The sequence below is a fragment of the Lissotriton vulgaris genome, chromosome 10 (genome assembly GCF_964263255.1).
Source record: "Lissotriton vulgaris chromosome 10, aLisVul1.2, whole genome shotgun sequence".
In the NCBI taxonomy this organism is placed as follows: Eukaryota; Metazoa; Chordata; class Amphibia; order Caudata; family Salamandridae; genus Lissotriton; species Lissotriton vulgaris.
Window position 1 is genome coordinate 205,992,040 of NC_141698.1, and position 21,629 is coordinate 206,013,668.

Genomic DNA, 21,629 nt, shown 5'->3' on the forward strand with positions numbered 1-21,629 from the left:
TTGTGGCAGTGTGTATGTCGTCTATTGCACACCCCCGCTGCTCGTACTTCACGTGCAATGCTCCTCCACACGTCCTTGCGAAGGTGCAGCTTTACCTACCATGATGGGAGACAAAAGGGTGGAAGTCAGTGGACAGTTGGCCAGTCACACAGATAGGAGCAACACATTACTCTCAGCAGCCATGCACATATCGATTCTTTAGTTGGTCACACATCACACCGCCAAGTTTCCAGAGCCCAGGTGCCATTTGACACCTCATGCACTACAACTTATCCCCCACTGCACTTACCGCCTGTCCGGGTGCGCCATACAGGCGTCCGTAGTTGCGGAGCACAGCGTCCACGAGGACATCCAGCTCCGCGGCGGTGAAGGGACGAGACCGGACCTCTTTGACTCTCGACATGGCAAGGTCACGGAGTATGGCACTAGAGCGGCAGTCGGTGGTCAGCTCCGCAGCAGCAGGTGGAGGTGATGGTCACAGGCAGCAGTCGGTGGTCAGCTCCGCAGCAGCAGGTGGAGGTGATGGTCACAGGCAGCAGTCGGTGGTCAGCTCCGCAGCAGCAGGTGGAGGTGATGGTCACAGGCAGCAGTCGGTGGTCAGCTCCGCAGCAGCAGGTGGAGGTGATGGTCACAGGCAGCAGTCGGTGGTCAGCTCCGCAGCAGCAGGTGGAGGTGATGGTCACAGGCAGCAGTCGGTGGTCAGCTCCGCAGCAGCAGGTGGAGGTGATGGTCACAGGCAGCAGTCGGTGGTCATCGTAGAAAGTTTGCTTTTGCACATCACACATATATAGGGCCCAGTGGCCATGTCAGTGGCATACGGCGCCAGCCATTGGTCCGCCGTGAGAGCGTGTTTGGAATTTGGCCAATGATTGGCCCTGGTGTTGCGGTGAACACCATACGGTACTTGCAATTGGCCAACCGTGGCCCATGTCCACACCTCCCATTGGCTGCACTTGCACAGACCGTCACGCTCACACACCGGCAACTGCACGTGCTAGAGACCGGGACGGAAGCATCATTTGCAACAAAGTTGTAAGAGTGGCGCCACCATGGCGGGGCACGTATTCGGCGGGGGAGGTGGAGGCCAATACAGCCATAAGCTGATGTGCATGCACATGCCAGTTCATGACCCCCTTACAGTGACATTGCATCAGGCAGCCTACACCGGCCGGCCCAGCTCTACCCACTACCGCCGTGCCAGGCCTAGCCCTTGACCGCCGTTGCGGCCGTGCCAACTACCGCCGCTTCAGGCCCCCTCCACTACCGCCGTGCCAGACCTAGCCCTTGACCGCCGTTGCGGCCGTGCCAACTACCGCCGCTTCAGGCCCCCTCCACTACCGCCGTGCCAGACCTAGCCCTTGACCGCCGTTGCGGCCGTGCCAACTACCGCCGCTTCAGGCCCCCTCCACTACCGCCGTGCCAGACCTAGCCCTTGACCGCCGTTGCGGCCGTGCCAACTACCGCCACTTCAGGCCCCCTCCACTACCGCCGTGCCAGACCTAGGCCCATGACCGCCGTGCCAGGGCCGCCAGGGCACGGCGGTAGTGGAGGGGGCCTGAAGCGGCGGTAGTTGGCACGGCCGCAACGGCGGTCAAGGGCTAGGTCTGGCACGGCGGTAGTGGAGGGGGCCTGAAGCGGCGGTAGTTGGCACGGCCGCAACGGCGGTCAAGGGCTAGGTCTGGCACGGCGGTAGTGGAGGGGGCCTGAAGCGGCGGTAGTTGGCACGGCCGCAACGGCGGTCAAGGGCTAGGTCTGGCACGGCGGTAGTGGAGGGGGCCTGAAGCGGCGGTAGTTGGCACGGCCGCAACGGCGGTCAAGGGCTAGGCCTGGCACGGCGGTAGTGGGTAGAGCTGGGCCGGCCGGTGTAGGCTGCCTGATGCAATGTCACTGTAAGGGGGTCATGAACTGGCATGTGCATGCACATCAGCTTATGGCTGTATTGGCCTCCACCTCCCCCGCCGAATACGTGCCCCGCCATGGTGGCGCCACTCTTACAACTTTGTTGCAAATGATGCATCCGTCCCGGTCTCTAGCACGTGCAGACAATTGGAATGTTGAACGCGGGCCGCGTATGGCCAGACGTCAACAGCGGAAGCAGTGCACCGCCATGGCGGCGTCAATGAGTGCATGTCAGCTGACGATGCACAATGCACTATGTTTAATTGTCTGCAGCTGCATGCTGAGGGTTGTGTGCGTGATTGCGTGACTCCACACTTCATGCTCTATCCCATGGTTTCCATACCATGCCCATCGGTGTGCCACTAATGACCGTCACTTTTGGGTCATGTCACATGCCTTGTTGGCAGTGATGTTGAGGTGCAACAGAGTGCATTGGACATGTTGCAACACATCATGTAGCTGGTGGGTGCACATTGCTACGTCAATCCATGTTGTTGTGACAATCAGAGGTGTCACACATAAGCAAATCGAACACTGCCAATTACATGTTGGATAGAGTGCGGTGACATGTGAGTGAGTTGCACACACATGCGTTGTATGTGAATTGACTTCCATTCCATTTACTCCCACACAGGAGGGCTCAAAATGTCCATCGCCCATATACTGTGCTGGAGGACATGGTGGACGAGGAGGTGGTCCGGAAATTCAGGCTTGATCGACGTCGATTGCTGGAGCTTGTGAACAAGTTGTCTCCTCACCTGCAGCCGCGGAGAACTTATCCAGGCTCAATTTCACCCACCCAAAAGGTGATGGCGGCACTCCATTTTTTTGCTACGGGAACATTCCAGTACACTATAGGACATGCCGGGGGAATGTCACAGGCCATGTTTAGCACGGTACTCAAGGATGTACTGACAGCCATGATGCTGTACAAGCATGAGTACATACATTTTCCACAGGCGGCAGAGTTGGCAGCGGTCAAGGCAGACTTTTATGCACTGGGTGGCATTCCACACGTTGTGGGTTCAATTGATGGCACGCATATTGCGATCATCCCGCCACGGGCACGTGAGCAGGTGTTTCGGAATCGGAAGCACTTCCACTCCCTTAACGTGCAGGTGGTGTGCCAGGCCGACAACATTATCTCACATGTGTGTGCAAGATTTCCTGGCTCTGCACATGACGCCCACATCATGCGGAGCAGCATAGTCCCACGACTGATGGCAAATCTGCGTCCGGCACAAGCCTGGCTTGTTGGTGAGTATGCTGTGGTGACTGGAGTGATATTTGGGTGGCTTGGTGTGGCCACATGTTCAGGTACTGATGTCTCTCTCTAATTCCCACATACACAGGCGACTCGGCTTACCCAAACAGGCCTTGGCTTCTGAGTCCAATTCGCAATCCCACCACAGCAGGAGAAATGCGATATAACGATGCCCATGGTAGGACACGTCGAGTGGTGGAACGAACATTTGGCCTGCTTAAGTCTAGGTTTCGGTGCCTAGATAAGACTGGAGGGGCCCTGCCTTACGCACCTGGCAAAGTATGCAAGATTGTGATGGCCTGCTGCATGCTCCACAACCTGGCTGTGCTAAATAACATTGCACTGATCTTGGACCCAGATGAACAGCAAGTTCCTCGCCCTCCCGACCCACCCATGTCGACTGATGAGGATAGTGATGAGGAGGAAGGTGTGGACCAGAGGCGCCAGCTCATAGCACGCTACTTCCCTTGACTGTAAGTGTGCCCCTCTTGTGCTGCTTGTGTATGCCCTGTGTAGGTTTGCTGCTCTGGTGTCATTGTGTTGGGGATCATCTATGTGTTTTGTTATGTGATGTATGCATGTGTGTGTGTGTCTTCATTTATGAGTACATGCACTTCTCCATGATGTGTGTAGTGTCAGCCATTCGTGTAGTGATGTGTGTGGTTTGTTGTAAGTTGCACTGCAGTGAGTTGGGATGAGTGTGATGCTGTTTACTAACGTCTGTTTGCGGGTTCTATGTTTCCCTAGGTCACTCCGTTGCGGCATTATTCTGTACCTGTTGGATCCCTGAACCTGGTTACGTCTGTTTCTGATGCAATCATGTGAATAAACATGGAGGCAACACATCATTGAGTGAGTAAGTGGTATTTATTTACAGATTGTGCATAGGTGTAGGTGCATATTTACAAAGGAGTGAAGGGGTGGGGGAGTGAGAGTCCAAGGTAATGGTAGATGAGATGGGCGTGCAGACACCACATAGGGTGGTGTGTGCCTAGTGCAGCAGGCCTGTGGCAGGTGGGTCCGGATACTTTCCAGGTTGGATCGGAGGCTGAGGTACTCCAAAGAGTCACTGTCGGCTCCTCTTGGAGCGTGTGTCATGTGCTCCAACACTGCTCTCGGCCACTTCCTGCCTCGGACGGCCCCTCCGTCTTTGTGCCGGCACGGGGTCAGCTAGGGGCGCAGGCTGATTCGGTAACACATCCGCCGCCAGGGGCGCAGTCGGCGGTGGCGGTGTTGTGGCCGGTGCCGGTGTTTGAGGGGTTGGGGGGGGTGGTGTTGGCGGATGCCCTGGCGCTGAAAATGTCGACCAGTTGGCCAAGCCGCCTCTCGATGGCCCCCAACATGGCGGTGTTGTCCACAAAGTCCTGGTGGGCCCGGTCTGCATGTTCCTGGCTACGTGCATAGCCCGCCTCCACCCGGACTAGTGCTTCATGGCACTGTTGCACAGCAATCAGTGTTGTGTCCTCAGCCCTTCTTTCCGCCCTGCTCCTGCCTGCAGGATCTGCCCTTGCAGTGGTGGGTTGCCTGACTGTCTCCCTGCGTGGCTGGGATGGCGCTGGCCCAGCGTTGGCGGCGGGGTTGGGCAGGGCGGCAGGGGCAGAAGTGGTGGTAGTAGTGGTGGTGGTGGAGGTGGTGCTGGAGGCAGCTGTGCAGGTCCGAGTCGCCGGTGTTGTTGTGATGCCAGTGCCCGTAGTCGTTGTAGTTGCAGGTGTGACCTGCGTGCCAGAGGTCCCTGGCTGGCTGCTCGATCCGGCACCATCCTCTGCCCCGGAGTTGGCTGCACAATCGTCCCATGAGTGCTCGGAGTTTGGGGATGCTGGAGGCCTGGTGTCAATGGCGGCACTCAGATTAGGATCCCCTGCAAAAGAATAATGTGATGATGAGTAATGTTGCCTATACGTGTACATGTATTTATGGTTGAAATTCAGTCGGCATTGGCACACACCCCACCCACCACCACCTCCCTCTCTATGGACATGGGGGCCTGTTGGAAGTAGGACTAGTGACCCCTCACACACCCCACCCACCACCACCACCCTCTCTATGGACATGGGGGCCTGTTGGAAGTTGTAGTTCCGACCCCTCACACACCCCACCCACCACCACCACCCTCTCTATGGACATGGGGGCCTGTTGGAAGTTGTAGTACCGACCCCTCACACACCCCACCCACCACCACCTCCCTCTCTATGGACATGGGGGCCTGTTGGAAGTAGGACTAGTGACCCCTCACACACCCCACCCACCACCACCTCCCTCTCTATGGACATGGGGGCCTGTTGGAAGTTGTAGTTCCGACCCCTCACACACCCCACCCACCACCACCACCCTCTCTATGGACATGGGGGCCTGTTGGAAGTTGTAGTACCGACCCCTCACACACCCCACCCACCACCACCTCCCTCTCTATGGACATGGGGGCCTGTTGGAAGTAGGACTAGTGACCCCTCACACACCCCACCCACCACCACCACCCTCTCTATGGACATGGGGGCCTGTTGGAAGTAGGACTAGTGACCCCTCACACACCCCACCCACCACCACCTCCCTCTCTATGGACATGGGGGCCTGTTGGAAGTTGTAGTTCCGACCCCTCACACACCCCACCCACCACCACCACCCTCTCTATGGACATGGGGGCCTGTTGGAAGTTGTAGTACCGACCCCTCACACACCCCACCCACCACCACCTCCCTCTCTATGGACATGGGGGCCTGTTGGAAGTAGGACTAGTGACCCCTCACACACCCCACCCACCACCACCACCCTCTCTATGGACATGGGGGCCTGTTGGAAGTAGGACTAGTGACCCCTCACACACCCCACCCACCACCACCTCCCTCTCTATGGACATGGGGGCCTGTTGGAAGTAGGACTAGTGACCCCTCACACACCCCACCCACCACCACCTCCCTCTCTATGGACATGGGGGCCTGTTGGAAGTTGTAGTACCGACCCCTCACACACCCCACCCACCACCACCTCCCTCTCTATGGACATGGGGGCCTGTTGGAAGTAGGACTAGTGACCCCTCACACACCCCACCCACCACCACCTCCCTCTCTATGGACATGGGGGCCTGTTGGAAGGTGTAGTTCCGACCCCTCACACACCCCACCCACCACCACCTCCCTCTCTATGGACATGGGGGCCTGTTGGAAGTTGTAGTTCCGACCCCTCACACACCCCACCCACCACCACCACCCTCTCTATGGACATGGGGGCCTGTTGGAAGTTGTAGTACCGACCCCTCACACACCCCACCCACCACCACCTCCCTCTCTATGGACATGGGGGCCTGTTGGAAGTAGGACTAGTGACCCCTCACACACCCCACCCACCACCACCACCCTCTTCATGGACATGGGGGCCTGTTGGAAGTAGGACTAGTGACCCCTCACACACCCCACCCACCACCACCTCCCTCTCTATGGACATGGGGGCCTGTTGGAAGTTGTAGTTCCGACCCCTCACACACCCCACCCACCACCACCACCCTCTCTATGGACATGGGGGCCTGTTGGAAGTTGTAGTACCGACCCCTCACACACCCCACCCACCACCACCTCCCTCTCTATGGACATGGGGGCCTGTTGGAAGTAGGACTAGTGACCCCTCACACACCCCACCCACCACCACCACCCTCTCTATGGACATGGGGGCCTGTCGGAAGTAGGACTAGTGACCCCTCACACACCCCACCCACCACCACCTCCCTCTCTATGGACATGGGGGCCTGTTGGAAGTAGGACTAGTGACCCCTCACACACCCCACCCACCACCACCTCCCTCTCTATGGACATGGGGGCCTGTTGGAAGTTGTAGTTCCGACCCCTCACACACCCCACCCACCACCACCACCCTCTCTATGGACATGGGGGCCTGTAGGAGTGCTTTGGAGGTTGGTGAGTATGTGGACTGCATGCAAGGCTGGGGTATGTGGGATGTGTCTTCAGAGTTGTGTGGCCCACACCGTGTTGTTGTGTTTGTGGTGGTTGGTTGGTACTTACCAGCCTCTTCTCCATCAGGAAGTCCATCGAGGGTGTCAGGGTGCAGGATGGTCAGCACCCTCTCCTCCCACTCGGTGTATGGTAGGGGCTCCGGGGGGGTTCCACCGCCGGTATGGTGGGCCCGGACGTAGTTCTTGGCTCTTATAGACTTCACCCGGGTCTTCAGGTCGTGCCACCGCCTCTGGATGTCTGCCTTGGTTCGCGGAACGCTCCCGGAGGCATTGACCCTGGTCACGATGCGGTCCCACAGGCTGTTCTTCCGAGCTATGCTCGTCTGCTGCACGAGGGACCCGAAGATGTGGGGTTCCACACGAAGGATCTCTTCCACCATTACCTTGAGCTCGGTGTCGGAGAATTTAGGATTTTTTTTGGGTGCCATGGTGCTCGGGGGGTGTGTTTGTGTGGAGTGCGGAGGTGCTGGTGTGTGCTGTTTGGGTGTGGTGTGGTGGGTGTTTGTGTGCAGGGTGTCTTTGGGTGTGGTGTGGTGGGTGTTTGTGTGCAGGGTGTGTTTGGGTGTGGGTTATGTGTCTGAATCAAATAGTTTGCTGTTTGTCAAGTCAAGTATTGTCTCCTGCTGTCAGCTATGCTGGGATGCAGAGGATTTCGGGAGTGGGTGGGAGTCAATTTATAGTCTGTGTGTTGGCCCTGTGTGAATGTTGATTGGCAGTCAGGTGATGGGCGGGTGTGTTGTCAGGTGTGGTCTATGCAGTTTTTGGGGGTGGGTAATTGTGTCTTGTGTTTGGTTTAGTTGTGTCAGGTGGGTTGTCGTCCATTTTGCTGTGTTTGGTGATGGATTCTGTCGGTATGTATGCCATTTGAATGACTGTAGGGATGTTGGACTTCCGCTGTGGAGCCCCGTTTCTCATTGCATTGCTACCGCCGCGGACGTTGATCGCGGTGACTACCGGGGTACTTGCGGAGTTATCCTAATTGCGGACACGGAATGTACGCAGGTATCGCGGGGGAGGTTGTTGTTCTCCTGGTCATGTGCGTACGCGGCGGTCGGTGTTTTGTGGGTTCCGTCCGCATGCCGCGGAATCAGCTGTACTTCGACCGCCGCGGACGGGGATTGTTGTGCTCCGTCCGCCGCGGACGGCGTTTCGGTCACATTTGATCCTAATCGCTAATGCGGTTTTTCCGCGGCCAGGTCCGGAGTATCTTGACACCTTCCACGGCGGACGGAGCACGTTTCCGTCCGCCATCCTAATCGGCCCCTTAATGTGGTAATTGATTTCATCACCAGGCATCTCCACCGAAGGCAATAAACTAAGAAGAATAATGTTTATATAGGACATTCGATGAGAAAGTTGCCACTTGCCACAGCGTCTGCTGTTTGCTTCACATAGGTTGACTGACCTACAGGAATTGGAGAGGTCTTAAGATGTCAGTCTCTTTGAAAGCACTTGGAAGGTATTTCTACCACTTAAGCCTATCCAGTTATTAATGACCACACCCACGTCAATTTTCATCTTTATAACTTCACCATTAAATTACAGAGGGTGGCACAGTTGCAAAATGGTCTGAATCCACAGGGAAGAATGTGGATGATTACTATAATTCTTATTGACATTTAAATAGTTTGAGAAAAGTGCTAAGCTATTTGTTTCCCTAGCAGCTTCAAATATGTGTGATTTCATTTGGATACAACTATGTTATGGGCACTGAGAAAAATGTTTGTCCCCTTTAGAGGATTTTCTGTGAGTTGACCACTTTTTTAATCTCCGCAGTTATTTAGGGACTTGTTATGAGAACCCTAAATCAATACCCAGTAGTTCCCTCCCAAGGACTTACCAGTACCAGCACACTTTTTTTAGCAGTAGGAATTACTGGGTGAAATACCACCAACTTGATGAGCTACTGAAGATCTCATAGTCTAGTCTTGAATTGGTAAATAGCTCCTAATGACCGCTTAATTAGAATTACTGGAGACCTTGTGATGTGGTCCCAAAACTAAATTCCCAAAACATTCATACTCTCACCCAAGGCTTGTCCAGTAGAAGAATGCTGATCATTTACCCCTCCAGAGACCAATGTATGGGTGACTGAACCTTTTCAATCATGGCACTATGACTTGCTATAGCCTTTGGACTGATCTATTGAAAACCTCTAGCCTCTTACCTTTCAGAAATATCTGAAAACGTGGCTCTTGATGAAATGCGTTCAAGACTGAACACTGCTCTGTTCATACTGCTCAGTTCAAACAGAACCATAGAGTACTAGAATGTGTCCATAAAGGCTCAGTTTGTTCTACAGAGATTAACATCAGATAGTATCAGAACGTGGCAGCCTATGAAATAATTTTTCCTGTTGCTGATTGGCGCTCAATTACTTTCATATTTATTTGGATTGGTGCTTCAGCAAAAGAGTGCAACATCAGTTTTATGGCACATTGTTGCAGTACTGCTCATTTAAAGAAAGTTGTAATACTAAATTATATCTCAGAAATACTTTGATCTACGTACATGTGGATTTAAATTACATTGGCCAAAATATTTTGTGACTAGTCTTTCGAACCACCCCTGGGAGTTGAGCCTCAAATGTGTCCTCTTTCCACAGATCAAGTACAAACAAATGTGCATTCAGCTCTGTTTCATCAAGCTTACTTAACAAAAGTTCTACTCTGCTCTGAATTGTGAATGAATCCTACATTGATGTTTTTCATCAAAGGTATTCCCATTGTCACTTTAAGAGCCAAGTCTCCCTCCTCCCATAATATGCACTAATGGAGAATAAAAGCAGTTTTTAAAAAAAAACTAAAGTTGAAATAGAGTACTTTAATTTCTGCAGAATACATATATGTTCTATTCTGAACAATTTTAAAGGCTCCTCATTTTTAGTGTCAAATTAAATTCTGATTAGTCATATAAATTCATGTTTAAATACCACGCATGACTGGAATAACAGCCACAAACAACATTGCTTTAATTATCAACTTTAACATTGCAAAGACCAAAAAACACAATGGGCAGGCATGTGTTTTGCTTAATTTCTGGAGATACTAGTATTGCACACAGCATTCCATTGTTCAGTTTCCTTATTCCCCACTCCTCTTCTTCACCAGAAAAAGTACCAAACAAAAGTATTTTAGTTGGATACACAAGAAGACTAGTCTGGCCTCAACCGCTAGAGAATATTCCCTTCACAAATGGTAACAAGGAATTCTCAGGGTGAATCTGTATTATTAGGTGTATTCTGTGTGGTGAAGTCTCTAAAAACAATGAACAAGAGGTGTTTACTTCAAATACTTCCTCAGTTTACATAGATCAAAAGGAGAGAACAATCTATGGCATCTATAAGACTATTGGGTCAAAGTGTATCCACACAAATGTGCATACATCACCACAGACCACACTCTCATTGACAAGCATGCAGTCCCTTCATAGTATCACTAGACAAGCGGTCTACAACTCTTTCTGTATGGAGAGCTACTTATGGTCAGTGAAAATAATTGTGAGATACTAAAAGCCAAACACCCCCACATGCAGCTTCATTGATTTTAATCTTTAAGCCTAATGTCCATAGCGCCAGATGCTATGGGTTGAACAAAATCGTTGACTAGGGGCACTATGAAAGGGCTGCCAAGTGGGTTAGTGAGAGTGTGGTGTGTGGGTGTGAGTATGAATGGGATATATGTGTATGGGTGACTGAGAGCATGTGTCATATGTACTTGTGGCACAGGGAATACTTTTTATCACACGTGGCACTGTTACAAGTATAACACATACATACATTAAAAAAATGAAGTGGGAAAATGTAAAATGCAGAAAATATTCTTCAGAAATGTTTATAATATAGAACATTTGTCTATACTTTAAATTTCTCCCTTTTAAAAATGTCTGTATTTTTTTGTTATAAATATGGTGTGTATCTACCAGCCGTTGTGAGCAAGATGCCTGCTGTTTGTGAATATGATACTCAGAAATGGGTGAAAATTAAACAAAAGAGTTAACATTGTTTACAAGGATTCCATAACAGTCATTATTGTAACTTTCTCCTGTTTCAATTGTTTCGTTGATATACAGCATGCGTTCTGCTCCTAGTGGCCTCTGAACAGGTGCCTTATTTATAACAGAAAAATACAGTCATTTGTTTGTATGGGAGGAATTTAAAGTGAATAGACATGATTCATAAAACCTTGAGATGTAATTGGCTTAGCGGAATGTGGAGAAAAACGTTAGGACTTAATGTTTCATAGAAGCATTATTCTTCACTTTAAATTTCTCCCATTACAAACATAGACTATATTTTTCAAGTTACCATTATGGCACAGTGTCTACTGGCTACTGGAAGCAAGATGGCTGTTGTATGTAAATGCAACACTGTGAAATGGGAGAAAACCAAAATGAACATTTAACTCGATCATTAAGTTAACTGTGTATTTAAATTTTCTCCCATTTGAAAGCCTTCAGAAACATAATGTTGCTCTCACCTCAAATATTGTGTGGAAAATGACTTTTTTTAAAGATAAATACCACAGTGCTTCACTTCTTCACTCATGCGCCCCACCCTAGGTTATAACGCAGAGTGAAGTACTGTACATTATCGATCCCTGCTATCTGCAGCCTGACGATAATGTAAAATAAACACAACCTCCTGGTAACTTGAAGTAGAAAACATAGCACCTATTTATTGGCCCAGTGCTTATTTAAAAATTAACTCAAGGCTGCTTTTATGTGTTTGCCAGCTATTGGTAGCTTGCGATCAACAGGTTGGAGAAACCTGCTGTATACGTGTCCATCATTAAATAGGACTGTGCTCTTAGACATTGTAGACAGTTACAAGTGAAAGCTTGCTTTTCTGGAGTGTTCTATAACTCACAGTAGGCATCTCAAAGTGTATTGTTTCAACCCTTTGTGTGTACTGGAATCGTAACAATACCCTAAATAGACTCAATTATTTTTCTATACATTCCAGGAGAGGTTGAAAGGCCATGTCGGATTGTTTGAGGTTTAACCCCCACACAATAAATGGAACCCCCATATGAACCGTGGGCCTAAGCGGGATTAGCCATAAATGATATAGCTATATTTTGGTGTTAAACATACATTTCTATGAGCATTGTTAAAATTCAACTTGTGTGATGTGTTTTCCTCATTTGAAAATTTCCTTTCAAGAATGTCTTTTAAGTTATGTTGGCACAGATTTCAGAGATATAAAGACACATCTCAATAGTCTTGACATATCAAATTATGATGAGCAAATACTTATTTCTAGACTATGCATCATTTATCAATTTGGCACTCAGACAACCTTAAGATTTTTTAGGAGATTAGAAACAACTATTTTGAGTTGCATTTGTTGTGAGTAATATTATGAAAAACATGTAATGAACTGGTAAGGAGAGCATAGTAAAATTAAACACAATTGGCTTAAAGCAGTGCGTTTTCTCAAAATTCATGTATAGTGTACTTTAAGAGCCAAATTACCTCCAGGTGCCTCCTGAAAGCTATCAATGAACATAGGTGTTAGAATAAAGGAATAGAAAAAATGGGGAGATATTGATAATAAAAGCAAGATGCTTTTAGCAGTTTCTGAAAAAATATCAGAGATGCTGCAGATTAGATTACTGCGTGCTTTGTGATCACTTTACAGGCAATATAAAACAAGACGTGAGCGCAATATTTCTTATCAATTTCTTCTCAATACTCTGTTTTCCACACATACTGCAAATAATATTCAACAGTTTTTGTCACTTTTATACTATGCAGCCCCTGCCATTTAAAGGGACATATGTTGGAATAACAGAACAAGCATTGTCTAAGCCAATAGGCCTGGCATTGCTAGCATAAGGGTTATATTTGTTCTAGTTTTTTATTGCGCCGAAATGCCACAAAATTAAAAGAAAAAACACAGAAAACATGCCACTGCATAAACATGGCTGACAATGCCTAATATTAAAAAAATACATTTAAAAATAATCTTCACAATTTACACTTGACTGTAATAGACCTCTATGCATGTTTTCTACCATGTTGTGTACTTAGAACAGGAATTGAAACACACTCTAGTATTAATGCATATCCCATGAAAATATGAGTTATATAGGTTAGGGAAAAAATACTATTTGCTTTGAAATACTGTTCCCTAACCAAATTGTTTGAATGCACAGGCATGTCTTAAAAAATACACAAAGAATACAGAATGGAGAAAAAAAAAGCACAGGCAAATTAAAATATTGTCCCTCTAGCTGTGACCCTGAAGTTCACGTCATTACAGGCAGAAGTGCGTAAATGATCAGGCAAAATGCCCTCACTAACAGTACTAGAGGAGTGAGCTCAACCATTGACAGATTCAGTATACTATGATGGGTGATAGGAAAATGTGAATAACTGTTTTACAGATCATTGGAAGAAGAGGGTGAGACTTAAAGCCACTCTATGTATGTATCTATGTAAGCATTCTCTAATAATTACTTGTTATTACAGTATACTGGTGGACCAGTTAAAGCTGGACCTGAGCTAAAAATTGCATTGTGTGAAGGGCATTGGGGTAAGCAAGCAACGGTCCCTTGATCTACTATATGCTCATAACAATGACCAAAACCCAACTTAACAGAGTGAAACATATCCCTCAGGAACAGTTTCTACTTTGCAAATGGATTTCACCCTCTTTCAGATGTCAATATCCTAATACCAGTTTACAATAGCAATTGAGGCCTCGGAGCATTGAAAAATTGTATTAAAATTTTTGCATATGCAAGGGAGTGTGGCGGCCCTTTTCATGCTCCCCTTTTCTAACAATAAGTAATGAGTTGCAAAGTGTCTAATGCAAACCTATTGGTAGCATTTCAGGTACATTTTGCAAATAGTGGCGTTCATTCTTTTAGACGAAAAGCCCTTATTTTGTGACTTTCAGGCTTTGGGATGGCTTTATCCTTTTGTTTATTGGACAAGTGCAACTCTGAGGTCTACTATATAAACGACATGCTAAAAAAACGTATATCATTCATTAACAAAGGTACGTGACAATTAATGAAGACAAATGGAATGTATGCCAAAAATCTCAAAAAGTATCTAATAATACTAAGGTGAATACAATAAACCCGCCAAAACCAATGACCCAACATGTCAGAAACAGCATCTGTGTAAGATTAGATAAAGACAACATATCTACATCACTTCATAGGACAAGCAGACTATTGGTGCTACTATATGGAGAACTCGAGCACTATAAGGAGCAGTGGATGTCACCTGGCACCAGACATATTAATTATTTTTGGATCTATTGATTTGAGTCAGCAAGTAGACACAATACAAATATAAGTACACATGATCTACACTACATTTACTTAAAAAGCAAAGCTAATTTAGTAAATGGAATTAACATTTACAAATTATTGATGCCTTTTTAAAGCTTCCACATAATTTCACAAGCTTTTACCATTGCCCTTGTAGGATGAACGTTTCTTCCAACGTCATTCTATTCTTTATTTCCCAGTCCCATTTTCCATATGTAGATGATTTTTGAGTCCCTCCATTTCAGGGGAATTAAGAGACTGACCAATTGTGATCCAAAAAAGGAGGTAAGAAAAAAAAGAGGTAATATTCTTTTTCCAGGAGACAATAGTTAAGGTCACTTATCTTGCTAATTAGGGCATCAGAAGGATTGTCTTCTAGCAGCAGATGTGGTGAATGTGCCAGACGTTCATACACCTGTGACCAGAAACTTTTAGTCAACGTACATTCCCAAAACATATGCCTCCAGGTATCCACCAACAAGCCATTTCCGAGACATTGATTACTAGATTCTACTGAGATCTTACATAATTATTCATTAGTATGGTATAAACTGTGCAAGGAACATTTCTGAATGTACCATGGATCTGAATTAAAGAAACATGGTGAGTATCCTTCATTCTATCCACGTCCACTGAAATTAAGTGACGAGGAGGTACAAATTATGCGTCAGGTTTGACTAAATTACTTGTGAAGAAAAGACAAAATAGATACCTTAATGCCTTGCAATTTGTGAAATTATTAGTTAATTTTTTTGCGATCCTTACACTTATTAACACTGTCTGGGCACTAGTGTGACCTCATTAGTACAAGTTTAACACTCAAATACAGCAATAAGCAGGTGAAAGGTGACCAGTCAACCTTTGTGACAAGCCCTCCATTGTGTAACAACACGTGGTGCCACATTTTACTGTCTTTTGACTAATTTGAGCTAGAAACTTTTTTTATAAACTTTGCTAATTATGCAGCAAATTATGGATTTATTGTGAGGCCATCATTATGCAGAAAAAGACATTGTCACAGGAGCACATAATTACAGTGCCCCTGATCTTATCTCAGTTCACCTCATCTACTAGAGTTGGTAGATCTTGCTGTCACTTCCCCAAAAAGTTATTTTAATCAGGGATGCCTAAATTCAACCAAGGAATATAAGGTCTAGCTATGTTCTCCTGATTCACAGTGACCAAAAAGCTTTAGTAAATAATCCCTTATGCCTCTTCCGCCCACTCAAATAAATCTGTAAGTGCAAATATCTTAAGAAGCCCACTGTAGCCTCAATATAATATTTTTGATTTCTGTGAATGGCATAAAACCCTCTCTAGCCAATTACTTCTCAAACTCCAAATTCCTTAGTTATGCCGCCTCTTGCAACTGAGATCAACTGTGCAAGTACAACTGAGTTGTTCAAATAGGTACAAAGACTATTACGTCCACTGATTTTAATTTGGCCTTCCATAATGTCTATCCCTGACAAAGTGCTGGTAAAGTCTTCATTTTACATACTTAAAACAATTTGAGCCATGGACTTTGATAGTGAAGTAAGCTACCCAATGTTTGTGGGGTATCTTTACAAAAATGGATAACAAGAATGGAGTATCAGGTTTAGGAATCAGCTGACTTTGAAGCTGCTAAATAAAATATTTAACATTCTGTAATTATTCAGCTTCTGTTAATCAGGGAAGTACAAAGCCTCCTACTAGCTACCCTAGGAGCTTTACCAGATAGGTGCAAAGGAGCACACCTTAACATATTTTTCTGACAGAAAACACTAAGACCTGATTAGGAAGTTGGTGGGACTGCCACCAACAGGCCGTCAGTGATGGTCCCACCGATATTCAGCTGAGCGGTCCCACCATCACATTATGATGCAGTTGGTCAGACTGCATTGGCTGAAGAGACCGACCGATGCTTTGAGCACATCAAACGGTCGGTCATATCATAGTCTCTACAATAGAGGCAGTGCCTGCTCAGGGACCACCAGTGTGAAAACAATGTCCCAATCATACTGCTTTTCCATTGCGGTTCGACTAAAACAGATAGACTGTCGGAAAGGGACTTTGAGGGCCCCTAGTAGAGCCCCGTCCGCCCTTGGCCACTGATATGAGGCCCACCAAACATCCATGCTCCATGTGACCTGGCACACGGTGCAGGGATGTATGTAAACATGCCTTTTGCCATTGGGGCTTGTGCTGTGACCCTTTTCCAGGCCGCAGCACAAGCCTCAATGGCAAAAGGGATGTTTCTGACCGCCTACACAGCCGTTGGATAATAATTTGGTGGGTGGAACCTCCTACCACCTGTTGGCCAGTCCCATTTCCACAACGATGATGGTTGGATGCTCATCCGACTGCCATCGTAATCAGCCCCTTAGTTATAATATTAAAGCTCTGGGAATTACCCAGAAAAATAGCCTCACATTGCTCATCACCATAAATGCAGATAAGGTGTACTTGACAAGGGATCCCAACAGAGGGCGAGGGGTTCCAGTGCTGAATTTGTACCAGTGCTTGCAGGTGGTGGGCATCCACACATTTTTAGGACTAGGGCTTATTTTCATCAGTCTTTAAATGATAGCAAGTGAGAGAAATGACAAAAGGGAGAAAGAAGGAAAATGAGAACGACAGAAAAAAGTTGCAAAAGCATAATAAACGATTGAAAGCCTGCAAGAATTTCAGAAAGTTATAGGAAGTGGAAGGTGGTGGAAGAAAGAACCATGAGATAAAATCAGATCTAAAACGTTTTGGCAGCCTAGGCACTCTTCAGTGTCAGTAGTAGGCTCTTAAGAACATTTTGGACCCGTGCTCTGTAGTTTTTTTTTTACTAAGCACAGCTGGTAATATTTCACAAACCTGACATTGGCTAGGTCGATGAGTTCAAACTGAAATGCAAACCCTTCAAGACTATGTGGACTTCCCAAGAACATCACCATAGCAATAAAAAGCTATTTCAATGACTTGCATGATTTTAAAACATAAGAACAGGAGGGATCCTGAATAGAGAAGCACAAGTAATAATATGGGAGGAAAACTAAGCCATCAGTAAGGTCAGAATAAGCAGTAGAGGAAAAGTTAGGTTGAGGAGGATATGTGAAGGTTCTAGGAGTGATATGCTGGCCTCTACTTGTTCTTTTATTTTTCTTAGTAGACCAAACTGTCAGAACTTCCACTACCATAATTATGTAAGCCATACCCATTATGCCGAATGGATTTCACAAAAATCACATTTAGACAATGTCATACATTGTCAGCATATGTTAACTTCAGATTGGGTCACCTCAATTCAGAAAAAGCAGCAAAGAAGGTTATTCATTCTCATTACTAGAACAACCTATTTCGTTTTGGAATATATTCATTACTCTCCTGCTGATTTCCATCTGCACAAGTATAGAAGAGGGTGCTGCTGAAATGAACAGCTCAGCGGACCCCTTTTGTGCCTCTTTACATGTAACCCCACTTACTCTGATCAGCCTCTTTATTCCCCTCAGTGTGGGGTTCACACATTGTGCAGAGCCTAACACAGCCTGCAGTCTTTTCTCCTTTCATGATGATGTATGAACAATGTGGGACTAAGTCTTTGTCTATGGGCATTGATTCATTTCATTTCCACAGGCAAGGCGTAAGATCTTCAGGTGCTGTTACTCTGATAACTAATGCTTCACTTTTGAGCGATAATACGACTTCGGAAAAACAATCTCAGGGGCATACTACCAACAACTAGCGATAATTATCGCTATGTTGGCTTAGCGGCAATATTTTTATCGCTGTGCTGCAGCGATTTTTATCGCTTAGGAACCTTGCTATTATCAAGGTTTATCTCCTAAGCGATAAAAATCGTCCGAAATGCATGAAAATCGCTGAAAAGTCAGCGATATTAATGCATTACCGAGCTAATGCTCTTAGCCATGTTATCCACCTACCATTGGATAACATGGCTAAGAACCGCTCAGGGGCAGGTGTTAGCTGTTGGAGATATTCGCGCTTAGCGCGAATATCTCCAAAAGTTGGTAATAGGAGATAGCGATGTTAGCGACTGTTTCCAGTCGCTAATATCTTGGCACGCCCACTTTGCATGTCATTAGAGATAAATATCACTGACATGCAAAGCGGGGCCCAAGATGGTCGCTATCTCCTACTAGCTGTCGCTAACTGGTGTTAGCAACAGCTAGGTAATAGGGAGATAATTTTATCTCTGCTTTCTTGGCTTTTAAAGCCAAAAAAGTGGAGATGATCCCCCTTGATAATATGCCCCTCAGTGAGGAAAATTGTGCCGAAGAACTGATAGTCAGAAGTGTTTATAACTTTAAATACAATCTATTGATGTTACTATTGTGTTACTAGCAAAGTTGGGTCAAATAATGACCAGTGCAACATAAAGTTTAATCATATATTAAATTTTTATGTTAAAATGTGCAATAACACTAGTCTATTTGTGGCCAATCGGGGCGCCTGCACAGTGCAAAAGAATGAAATGCTCAAGATCTCAACCATGAATGAATATGGTTGTTCGATTTTCTATGGACCATATAAATTATTGTTTTGGGGTAAAACAAAGTACTAATATTCTATTTGGTAACACATACATCAATATGTTGGTACCCATGACTTTAGATTAAGAAAAATGCTTATCTCTATGAGGATCGGGCTATGATTTATTTAATAATGAGTGTATGACTAGAATAAGTAAAATAGTGCACTTATCCTGTCAACAATAATATAACTATGTGCATTCATTATGGTTTTATAATGTGTAACTAAAACTTCAGCAGTTACTGGACACGAATACTTTCAGAAATGAAGAGGAAGACCCCCTACTTCAAAATAATATCTTTCCTTAAAAATGTGCCTGTGACTCTAAAAGGTTAGAAAAGGCGTCTCCTCATGCCACATGCATTGTTATGGCTCAGGCTATTTTGGGGTTGTTAGAGCTACAGACTCCCTAATCACTCCATCCTAAAGATGAACTGAAGAAGGAACTGCATTAGGGACTTGTCTATTAGATACTTAAGCCAAGGTGGTCATTATTCATGCTAAGAAGCCCAGGAGTTCAGACTAACTTGTTAGAAAACTCCTTCATAGATTTGTTAAATCATTGAAACAGGATCGCCTGTTAATTTTTATTTTTAAATATGTGTATCTGGCAGGTCCTAAATGACAGCTTTGTATTTGGGCTTCGGGTGTGGCTCTGCCTGCGGGCGGATGCACTAGTGTATTTGGGTGGCCTTAGAGCAATTCAAGTCATTTCAGCTGCAGAAAGTTTGTGAAATGCCTCTAAACTTGTATAAAAGTATGCATTTTTGTGTGAAAATAGGGATTCAACATTGTGCACTGTGTTTTAGTGCAAAATGCGTCTGTGTAACGATTTTTTATCACAGAGAGTATTTCACACAAAAAAAAGTATATGACGAGAAAAACAGCCACTCACATTTGGTTAATTTGCGCTCCTTCAAATCTCTCCCCATAGGATTTGTACCTGAATGAAGTCTCAAGTATGTAGCATAATAGAGAGAATCTTGATGGCGAAATCTCAGGCATATCGTGCAAAAATCATAATGCGAAAAGCTGGAAATTAAACAAGATTATGTAGCAAAAAGGAACATTTGCCTGGGCCTAGTACTTGCTTAGTGAAGCCCTGGGTCGAAATCACTGTGTGTTTGTGTGGGGGGGGGGGGAGTGTAAAGGGGGTGAGAGTTTCCCTTTATAGATTCCTTCCTTTTCCAGTAGTGCAGGCGGTAACATCTGACCATTGCCCTGCCCTCCATCTCAGAACAACACATCCGAAAAATATTGAGCCTAGGTGGTGAGACTTGAAGACTTCCAGAAAATGGGTGGGTGGAACATCTGCAGAAGAGCCAGAAGAATGGCATAACACTAAGTAGTCTGTAGGCCAGTTGATACCCAAATCTGAGTGGTGAAACCTGGTGGATGAAGAGCAGAAGAGAGTTAACACAGCTGCACACTGCCCCACAATGGACATCAGTGGTTGTATGGATGGGTGACTCCAGGGAAAGGAGCTGAGGACACCTTTACAAGATCTACTTAAATGTCATTGTATTGGAATAGTATTTCCTACAAAATAGGTAGTAGGAAACGGGTCAAACGATCTCTTCTTCCAACACTGCAGTTTGAAGAAGGCCACAAAAAATGTGCCAAAAGAGTTCTCTTTAAATTTTTCATTGCTCTACATGCTGACCTCACTTTGAATATTGAGGGCATTGCTGTATCCCCTGTGCCACTCGATTGTGTTTACTTTTCTCCACACCCAACTGAGTCTAACATTGCTTTCCCATGCCAACCACATCAGGTGTTTTTTTTAAACTTGCTTTCCTTTTTTGGAGAACCCATAACAGCAATTTACTACTGGGTCATTCTTTTTTTAAGTAGTACTTTTATACATCCTTAAAACATTTTTTACATGTATCTGTCCAAGACTGGTGTATGCCAACTTGGAAGGTTAAACAAACAATATATATATGCATGTGAACAAGGGCTTGCAGCCCGAAACGCGTTATGCATTTCCTGACACGAACATCTAACCTGGATTAAAGAGAACTGTTACCTAATCTGGTGGTCCGTCTCCTGCTTGATGCTTCGCTGATCTGTGTGGTTGGAAGTGGCGTTTTGGAGTTCTTTGTGAATATATATATATATATATATATATATATATATATATATATATATATATATATATATATATATATATATATATATATATATATATATATATATATATATATATATATATATATATTTTTTTTTTTTTTTGACGAAGGCGGCAACGCCGAAACGCGTTTGTATACTGACTACCGAGGAGGTCTTTGATGAATAAAAGACTTGGCTGACCTACGCCGTATTGGCTTTGAGTGCTCTCATTTCTAAAAACCCGAGAGTCTGGGGTTGTTGCGTTTGCCTATATATATATATATATATATATATATATATATATATATATATATATATATATATATAGTGGCTACATTATGCTGCATGTGCATGCATGTGTGCTGATTCATGGGTGGGCATATGTCATAACACTGGGCCATTAATTCATTATGTATATGTGTGCATGCATGCTGACCCATGTGCGGGTACACATCTTCAAAGCTTTTTTTTCTTCTTTTTTTCTTTTTGCTATTGCATAACAGCATTGGGAAATAGCTTTACAAATCCAATAAGTCTGCATTGACAAAATCAAAAGGTGAGAATTATTGGCTTTGCCTCTGTT

At 45.6% G+C, this 21,629-nt stretch overlaps 1 protein-coding gene across 2 annotated transcripts in view; it reads right to left on the reverse strand.

Moving 5' to 3' along the window:
* Window positions 1–21,629, reverse strand: part of CRHR2 (corticotropin releasing hormone receptor 2) — a 1,750,647-nt gene that overhangs the window by 752,125 nt on the left and 976,893 nt on the right. The gene's annotated exons all lie outside the window — the stretch shown is intronic.